The sequence below is a fragment of the Juglans microcarpa x Juglans regia genome, chromosome 7D (assembly GCF_004785595.1).
Source record: "Juglans microcarpa x Juglans regia isolate MS1-56 chromosome 7D, Jm3101_v1.0, whole genome shotgun sequence".
Lineage (NCBI taxonomy): Eukaryota > Viridiplantae > Streptophyta > Magnoliopsida > Fagales > Juglandaceae > Juglans > Juglans microcarpa x Juglans regia.
Window position 1 is genome coordinate 22,018,364 of NC_054606.1, and position 11,088 is coordinate 22,029,451.

An 11,088-nucleotide genomic window follows, 5' to 3' on the forward strand; every position below is an offset into this window, starting at 1 on the left:
ATATAGACTATAACAATATTAATACTGACATACATATTATATATAGTAGACTTATAGTGAACTTAATACTATTAGTCTATTATACATATATTATGCTATAACTCTAATATATTATAATGATATTAGTATTAGTTGTAGTGATTTAGTATAACTATATTAGTATAAGTATAACTATAGTCTATATTAGACTATTAGTATTAGTTATATATTAGTATGGCTATATAATATATAGACTATATAAATTGTATTAATATTATACTATTAGTATTAGTTATATATTAGTATAGCTATATAATATATTAGACTTTATAATTGTATTAATATTAGCCTATTAGTATAGCTATATATTAGTATTAGTTATAAACTTATAGTGATTTAGTATAACTATTAGTATAGTAATATATTAGTATTAGTTATAAACTTATAGTGATTTAGTATAACTATATTAGTATAAGTATAACTATAGTCTATGTTATATATTAGTATTAGTTATAAACTTATAGTAATTTAGACTTTTAGTATAGCTATATAATATATTAGACTATATAACAGTATTAATATTATACTGCTAGTATAGTTATATATTAGTATTAAATATAAACTTATAGTGATTTAGTATAACTATATTAATATAAGTATAACTATAGTCTATATTATATATTAGTATTAGTTATAAACTTATAGTGATTTAGTATAGCTATATAATATATTAGACAATGTAATAGTATTAATATTATACTATTAATATAGTTATATATTAGTATTAGTTATAAACTTATATATTAGTATAACTATATAATATATTAGACTATATATAATATAATTTAATATAGATTTTTATGTTTAAAGCACATGATCAATTAAATTTTCATCTTTAAGATTAAACTTTAATTTTATAAATTATATAACATTATCTTATATATAATTATATTAATATATATACAACTTTAACATATAATTATATATAAAACTTATATATAAAAAATATTTTGTATAATGTTAATTTTGTATAATATTTATATATAAAATATTAATTTATATATATATTTCTCCAACCGGTCCAGTCCGGTCCGGAAAAGAGTAAAACCGGAACCGGACCGGTTCCGGCCGGTTTCCCTAATACAAGAACCGGTCCCGGGCCGGACTGGTTTTCCGGTGTAAATTTACACCTCTAGTTTTGCATCTTTCTTAGCCAACAAATACTTAAGAGCAGAGTGGTCAGTGAAAATAGTAACAGGAGAACCAAGAATGTAAGTCCGAAATTTATCAAGTGCAAAAACCACTGCAAGCAATTCTTTTTCAGTAGTGGTATAATTTTTCTGGGCATCATCAAGGTTCTACTAGCATAATAAATCACAAAATGTCTATTATCCACATGCTGCCCCAAAACAGCTCCTAAGGCATAATCACTTGCATCAGTCATGATTTCAAAGGGAAGGTCCCACTGCGGGGGTTGCATAATAGGGGCAGTGGTAAACGATTTTTTAAGTGTATCAAAAGCTTTTTGGCACTCATCAGTCCATAAAAATTCAATATCATTTTGTAAAAGAGTATACAAAGGTTTTGCAATAGAACTGAACCCTTGAATAAACCGCCTATAAATGCCAGCATGACTAAGAAAAGAACGAATATCCTTACCGTCCTAGGGATAGGAAGTTTAGATATTAATTCAATTTTTGCCTTCTCGACCTTTATACCTTCAGAATAAACAATATGTCCCAAGACAATACTCTAAGTGACCATAAATTGACATTTCTCCCAATTAAGTAAAATATTTTTTTCCTCATATCTCTGGAGAATACGTGTCAAATTATGCAAACAACTATCAAAAGACTTCCCAAAAACAGAGAAGTCATCCATGAATATTTCACAAATATCATCAATCATGTCAGAAAAAATACTCATCATGCATCTCTAAAAAGTAGCTGGAGCATTACACAAATCAAAAGGCATTCTAGTAAAAGCAAAGGTGCCAAAAGGACAGGTGAAAGTGGTTTTCTCCTAGTCCTTAGGCGCTACAGCAATTTGATAATAATCAGAGTATCCATCCAAGAAGCAATAAAATGCATTACCAGCCACTCTTTCTAAAATTTGATCCAAAAATGGTAAAGGAAAATGATCATTCCTACTGGCTGAATTAAGTTTTCTATAATCAATGCACATTCTCCAACCAGTAACCATTCTAGTTGGAATCAACTCATTTTTATCATTTTTTATAACAGTTAAACCAGATTTTTTTGGTACCACTTGAGTTGGACTTACCCACCTACTATCTGAGATGGGGTAAATGATACCCACTGCGAGCAGCTTAAGCACTTCCTCTTTGATAACTTCCTTCATGGTGGGATTGAGCCTACTTTGAGCATCACGAACCGGTCTAGCATCATCTTCAAGATGGATTCTGTGGGTACAAACAGCAGCATCAATACCTTTGATGTCGGTTATTGTCCAACCAATTGCGTCTCAATGCTTTTTTAAGACTTCAATCAACTGAGCTTCATCCTTCTAATTTAACTTTGAGGAAATCACCATAGGAAAAGTGTATTCTTCAGGACCAAGAAACACATATTTTAAATCTTGAGGAAGTGGTTTCAGTTCCAATTGGGGAACTTCTTTCTCTGAAGATTTAAGTATGTCTGGTGGTGGTAGAGTTTCAAACTGGAATTTTCATCTTGCACCTGCAAATTGTATTTCAAGTAGTAAGGAAGAATCTGCAAAGCAGTCCAAAAATTCAAAGACATTTTCATCAACATGGTCAGTTTTTTCATCAAGTAAAAATTCATATAACTAAAAAATGGAATCATTATCAGAGAAAGGAAAAGTTGAGCAAATAAATTCTGTTGGTGTCAAACTCTCCACAGCATTCAAATCACTTGTGTCCTCAAAATGTGTTGGCATCTTGCAAGCATTGAAAACGTTCAATTCAAGTGCCATGTTTCCAAAAGTAAGCTTCAGAACTTCACTTCTGCAATTAATCAAAGCATTTGATGTAGCTAGAAATGGTCTTCCAAGAATGACAGGAGCTTGGTAAATAGTGGAGGCTGGTTGCTGCATATCAAGAACTACAAAATTCACTGGATAATAAAATGTGTCCACCTAGACCAACACATCCTCTACAATACCTCTCAGCTCTTTAACTGATCTGTTAGCCAACTGTAGCATGATGGAGGTCTTCTTCAGCTCACCCAATCCCAACTGCTTATACACTGAGAATGGTAGCAAGTTCACACTACTCCCCAAATCAAGTAAAGCTCTCCCAATGCGTGACTCACCAATCATAATGGAAATATTGGGAGAGCCGGGATCTCCAAACTTCTGAGGAGTCTCGTTCAATATCAATGCACTGACTTGCTCCGTTAGGAAAGCTTTTTTCTTTACATTCAACTTCCTCTTCACTGTGCACAAGTCCTTTAGAAATTTTGCATATGAATGAACTTGTTATATGGCATCCAAGAGTGGAATATTAATCTTTACTTGCTTGAAGATCTCCTGAATCTCATTGTGATATTTGTTCTTTTGGCTAGCTGCCAATCTCTAAGGATAGGAAACCACAGGTTGGTACCCCCTACTAGTTTCAGTATCTGCACTCACAGACTTCTTCGACTCTGGTCTCACTACCTCTGGTTCTTTTTCAGCTTCATCAGTCTCTGCTGCATCTTTAGGTGTAAGAGCAACTACCTGTGTGTCCATAATCATCTCTAGTTGGGGAACTTCATTTCCACTTCTCAAAGTAAGAACGGCTTTCGCTGTCTCAAAAACCTCCCCTGAGACATTATGCACTTGTTGTTGTGGTTACCGGTATACTTGAGAATTAGGCTGAGGCTGTGCTGGGAATTTCCATTTCTCTAGAGTGCTCAATGTCGTGCTCATCTTATTAATGGTGCCCCGCAAGTCATTTATGGCCTGAGTGTTCTGATTGTTTGTGGTGGCCTGAATCTGCATGAATTGCTTAAGTGTATTGGCCATCTGTGCCATACTGTCATTTAGAGACTTCTTCGCATATGATTGAGGCTGAGAACTCTGTGCAGCTACATGAGGCTGAAATCCTGGAGGTGCTATAAAAGGATAGCTCTAAGAACTCTGATATTATTGATATTGGTGCTGAGGAGCAGCTGATGAAATGGCTGCTGAGAAGGTGGTGGAGACCGGCCAGGCTGATCATTCCTCCATGAGAAATTTGAATGATTCCTCCACCCCGGATTATATGTATGGGAGAAAGGCTGATTTTGTGATCTATTTACCCAGTTCGTTGATTTCATCTGTTCAGAGCCACTCTCCTCTAATACTGGCATAATCGGACAATCTTGGGTTTTGTGGTTCTAATCAACGCATATAGAGCATGCCTCCACTGTTTTCACTGCCTTCACCTTTTCCATCTCCATGACCTCTAATCTTCTAGTCAATGCAGCTATTCGAGCTTGAACGTTAGTGTCCTCCTTAAGCTCATATCTGCCCCCACCAGCAATAGCCCTCAGTGGCTGTACTGTCAAAGAAACTTGATCAGTTTAAGTGTTCCATTATTGTGTGCTCTCGGCAAGATAGTCAAAAAATGACAATGCTTCATCAGGTTCTTTACTAAAGAATTCTCCATTGCACATAGTCTGAACAAATTACTTGCATTGTGGAGTGAGACCAGTGTAAAAATAATTTACCAGCCTACAGGATTCAAAACCGTGATGTGGATAGATGTTCAACAAATCCTTAAACCTTTCCCAACTGGCCTGGAAAGTTTCGTCAGATTTCTGATTGAACTGGCTGATCTGCTCTTGTAAATACTGAGTTCTCTGAAAAAGAAAATTTTTTTGTAAGAACTTACGTTGCATATCAGACCAACTAGAGATAGAATTAGTCCTCAAAGAATTAAACCAAATCTTCTCTTTATCCTTTAAAGAGAAAGGAAATAAACGAAGTCTAATAAATTCATCAGTAGTGGCTCTATTGATAAAAGTAGGCCAACTAAAAATCTGTCAAGTGCTGATAAGGACTCTCAGAATCCATCCCGTGGAACTGAGGTATCACTGACATCATGCCATGCTTAATGGAAAAATTAGGTACATCATCAGGTAAAATAATGCATGATGGTGTAGTGGTGCGAGTAAGTTGCAAATAATCCCTAAGAGTGCGTGGTGCAGGTCCAGCCATTGTTTGTTCAATTTCAATGTCCTCGTCTGTAGAAAAAAACAGAAGAGCTATCTATCTCTGGGATGTGTATACTACTCTTAGTGCTCGATGTAACTCTAACCAACCTATTTGAATTGTCTATCACCCATGATATTAAACATCAATCTAAATAGTATAAGTAAGGTTCAAGTGACTGAGTAGTAGGTGACAAGTGAAATATGTAATCATAGATCAGATAGTGAAAAAAACATTTGAGATGAAAAATAAAAAATAAAAAAATAAAAAATAATGGGTCTAAATTTATGTCAAGCAACTATCCTCGGCAACGGCGTCAAAAACTTGACTTACTCAAAAATGAGTAGCACAAAGGCTATCCTAAGTGCAGGAGGATCTTGCGTAATAATTAGTAATAAATTCCTAAATTGTCTCCTCAGAGAAAGTTACTTAAAATCAAATTCGTTTAAAATGGTGAAAATATTCACAAAGAGAAAATAAAAATGGTGGTACGTGCAATGGATGGAAGAGTGCAACAAGAATGAAAAAGGCACTAGTCATGGACTAGATTCATATTTTTGGATTTTTGAGTGTCGAAATGAAATGTAAATTACTAACAAATTGAAATTAACAATCAAAGAATCAATTAAACTAAACAATCTTAATTAATCTGAAAATTAAACAATAAACTGAAATTATTTAAGTCCTAATTAAACTTTAATCAATATAATATGCAATGGAACTAAGAGATTAATAAAATTAAACTAAGAATTAAACTAGATTATAAAGTAATTGACAAAATACGAATTGAGAATTGAAAAGCCCCAAAATCAAGATTCTAGGGTTCATCCTTGTATTCAAATCACAAATTCTCAAAATTAATCCATAGCAATTATAATCACTGTTCAATGAAATCTTAAAAGAGTAAGAAAAATAAATAACACGAAGTAAATAAACATCAAATAAATTGCCTAAACTTCTAAGCCAAAAATCTTAAAAATATTCCATAAACTTTAAACTGAAATTAAATAAAAAGTAGAGAGTGAAAAGAGCAAGCTAAATAGATTTAGATGGAGGTGGTAGGCAATGGAGGAGGCGGTTGGAGCTGCAATTGGACCCTAGAAGAGTTCTTCAAATGTGCGGCACTGCTCTCCAAAAGTATCCAATTTCGTGCTAATGATATCCTTAAATAGGGTAGAAAAGAAATCCTAATGTCTTCATATTCCCGCACACAAAATCGCTTAAATTTTTGGATCCAACTTGGTAGCCACGTACGTGTTTTAGAAGTTCGAATTTGGAAATCCTTATTAGAGACAACTTTGTATCCCTTTAAGATAGTTTTCTAACGCATTAAGAATCGTATCAATTCAATATTTGAGCAGAAAGTTATGATTAAAATATTAAAATATGTCAATTTTGTCTCCTAACGCATTTTGGACTCTGATCCGAATTGCTCTCAAACCCCATCATTATCCTTATTTGAAGAGTCATACACTCGTTGAAAGTTTTTAGGTTGTTCCAACGTCTTGCCCACTTGAAAGTCCCTTGAATTTGAAATTAGAAATAAAATAAAATAAGAATAATAGAATATCAAAAATATGTTGTGCACATGAATGAACATTGTTCAATTAAATCACAAGTTATAAAATTAAGCATAAATCATGCTATTAAGTGATTTAAATCACAACTCGGATTTATTCATCTTAACCATTTTTTCATGTAAAACCAATAATAATGTAATGAAATAAATAAAATATATTGGTTCTAAATATATAAAATATGCAATAATTCAGCTCAATCACGTTGAACTTAACTAGTTTTGTGTGCAAACAAGAGTCTCGATGATGGTCGGAGACAATGAACTCCGATAAGCATCTAAGACATAACCTCCGATACTAAACGTCAACTCAGAGTCAACCGTAGTGATAAGAATGACTAGCAGATCCCTTGTTAGGTCGTGGTGGTCAATTAGCGTCAACATTCATCAACTCTTCATCTTTATTAAGCATATCAACATATTCTAAATCTATTGGAACTCGACTACTTACACAGGAGGTAGCTGCTCTAGATGGGGATCTACGGCCCGAAGTACATATTGGTGATGCCATCTACTTTGCGTCATCCTCTTGTGGAAGTTGGCGGCGAGATGGTGTAGCATCCATAGTTTGCTTAGCCTTAGTATAAAATTATATAAAACAATTAATAAACAACCATCATTTAACATATTATAAAAATTATCTACACATTAGAAACATATTGAAAATGAAAAACATATTTGTTTAGTCATGTTTGTGATTTTAAAAATAAATAAAACATAAACTTAATGTCTGCTCGCACCACACTTGATTGAAGGCTCGAGCGAGCAATTTGTGTGAAGTTTGCTCAAGCCACAATTGAGCGAACAATCTGTGTAAAGTTCGCTAGGGCTACAATCAAACGGGCATCAAGCGAACGTTGTCTAGAACAAAAAAATTTGATTTTTCTAAAACCTAAATCCCTCAATTTTTAAATTTAACAATCTAAAAATCGAAATAATTGAAATGCTAAAAACAAATCAAACACATTTCACAAATTTCAAATCACAATGTGACAATTAAATGATTTTGAAACCCTAAAATTCTACAAAAAAATTGAGTGAATGGGTGAGTGGCTTACAAATGCAATTAACTAAGGAACTCCGGAAGGTGGCTCGTGGTGGCCGTAGGCGACAACAGGTGGCGGGGGAGGTGAAGCATAGTGTAGAGAGGAGGGAGATAAAGGGAGTTGTAGGTACTGTGTGAAAGTGAAGGGGGAAGAAGGGAGTCTTGCGTTTTGGACTCCCTTTTTCATGAAATGATGTTGTTCCACTTTAAGCGGAATAATGTCGTTTAGTTACTTCAACAAGGGGTCCTACATTTTGGACCCTACTATGAACGAGACGACGGCGTTCCTCTTGAACTAGAATGACGTCGTTTTGATTATGCGATTTAAAAAAAAAGAAAAAATAGTTCAGAGTTCAGAGCTAACATTGGCTCTAGACTTTGACTCCGACTAGGGGAGTCTGACTCTCACTTCGATTTTTGAAAACTCCGACTCTATCTGAATCGAAGTCTTGTCAAAATTCAGACGGAGTCAGAGTGGCGAAGTTTTTGCCCACCCCTAGCTTCTTGTATCCAAGCCTCCAATTTCGTGCAGTGAAGTTGTTGTACATTGAATGGTCGAAGTTTTAAGCTGAGAATTCATTGGTTTAATTGGCATAGACTATGGTTTAACGTTTCAAGTTGAATGAGGTTTTAGGGACTTAGGCATCGTATGGTTATACAAATTATTTCATTTTATCTTATTTTGTCTCATCTAATCATTACAAATTTTATAAATTTTCATATAAAATATAATAAACAATTCTTATTTTTCAAATTTCAAAATAAAAACAATATTAAAAAATTATATTCTAACAATATTTTACTCAATTTTTAATTTTTATTTTATCTCATATGTGTAATCAACCGAGGCCTTAGAGCATTATTATTGCTTAGGTAAAGTTAAAATCACATATTTTGTTTTTTGCCTATTCTATTCAAGAGAGATTTTCACATTGAATTATTCATCTATTAGCCAAAATAATAATAAAATATTATTAATTTAATCTTTTTTATAAACTTATTTATCTAATATTTTTATCATATTTTGCAATTCAAATCCTTTGTAAATTGTATGAACCCAAGCACCTATATATAATAATAATAATAATAATAATAATTAGTGGTGCAACTATTATATAGCAACAAAATGAGAGAGAAATTAATATGAATTAGTCAATAGAGGGCAAATACTAACCATACAAATATAGAGAGTTACTATAGCAAGCAAGAAATTTGCCTTTTGCATCCTCCAATGTAATTATACGTAGTAATTAGGCTATTCAAAGATTCTAGTAATTGCTAAAATTCTTGCCCAAAGTAAAAAAAAAAAAGGAAAAAAAAAGGAAAAGTGATTTTTAATTTTCAAAAATCAAAAAAAGGAAAAAAAGGTGAGTTAATATATTTATCAAATAAAAATAATAAATTAGTGATTTTCTTTTGAAAAAAATGATTTTTGATTTTTGTGTAAAATTTCTGTATTTCTAAAAAAATGTTTTTGATAAAAATAATTTATATTGAAAGATTATTTATTTTGAATGTAATAATTGTAATTTGTCATTTTTAGAATTCTTATGGTTAGTTTTTCCGTTTTAACAGAAAAAGTGGGTGTGTTGCAATTTTTTGATAGTTTGATGCATATGATTGCAAAAATTAATTACTCGAGGTGATTACAAATTGAGTGATAATTTGGAGGAATTCTTTTACATATCAATACTCCTTTTTTTCTTTTATCTTAATATTTAATATATAACATTTTGAAAAAATTTATTCTCAAATCAGTATGTAGATTGCAGAATATATATTTTAAAGTTTTTATATGACATAATTTAATTTGAAACATATATTTTAACGTTTGAATCTTACAAATTAAATTTTATCATTTAATTGATATGAATGATGTTCTCTACATACCGATTTAAAAATAGAATAACTCAAAAATTTTTAGATAGCCACTCTCTATTAGCTATGCTCTCTTTGATAATTTTACTCCAAATGAATCAAATACAAATTATGGGTCCATGTTCATAAGGAATCATAGGATAATTTTGGGAAGTTGAAGCAAGACAAAGAAAATAGGCATCGTTTGTTTATACAGATAAGATAAAAGTTAAGAATTAAATAAAATATTATTAAAATATAATTTTTAATATAATTTTTATTTTAAAATTTAAAAAAATTGAATTAGTTATTATCTTTCGTGTGACAATTTAATAAAATTATAATAATAAGGTAAGATAATTTGTAAAAAACAAACTAGGCTAGAAAATCTTTATTTAATAAGAACAAAGAAAGTGTTTGGAAAAGACACAAAAGGAATCGCCCGTTTGAAAATAAGGGATAAGAACATACTGTTAGCAATGACAGTATAGCAGAAGACTTTCGCAAGTGTCTAAGTAAACTAATCCACAATAAATTCCTAGAAAAACCAAAAAACAATTCTGAAAAAGTATATATATATATATATATATATATATATATATTTTTTTTTTTTTGGAAAATAGAACTATAAAGTGTGAATATATTGAAAAAGGAAAATGGTTTTATACTTACAATTTTTTTCACAATTATTTTAAAAATTTTGTATAATGAAGAATAATTTTGTAAATTGAAATTTATTTAATGAAATGGGTTGCTATATCTTTCTGTCTTGAATTGTGAGGCTCCAAATTCCTCCTAAACTCATGAGTCATGGGTTTGAAATATATGAAGCTAAAATTTAGGCTTTGTCCACAAACTTTGTTTTCCTTTAGGTTGAATATTGTTACCAAAGTTTGATTAATTGACCAATGGAGGCAGGAGCCTTGTCTCGGTCAAATATCAATCTTCTGGGTAATGTCAAACTTAGGACCAATGGGGCTGTGACAACTAACACCCCCACCCCATCGTCATTGACTTGCTCGGTTGTTTAGATAAGATCAATTGAGATAAAAAAAAAATTAAAAATTATTTCAAATATTATTAGAATATTTATTTTTAATATTATTATTATTTTTAGTTTTGAAAAAGTTAAATTATTTATTTGATTTTGTGTAAAAATTTAAAAAAATTATAATGATTAAATAAGATGAGATAAAATGTATTATAAAAACAAACGAGATCCAAACAAATGCCTTATAGAGATTGTGGGACTATTCAAGAGCGTAATTATTTTAGAATAATGATAAATATAGCATGTGATGTATAAGCTTTGTGTATTTTTTATTAAAAAAGAGTGAAATTTATTATTAAAAATATAATTTTTTATGTAAATTTTATATTTATTTATTTATTTTTTAAATACACATCAAAATTATAAATATCATTTTTCATCGTGTTATTCTATCGTTGTTTGCTTCCCATCATATTCTTCTAT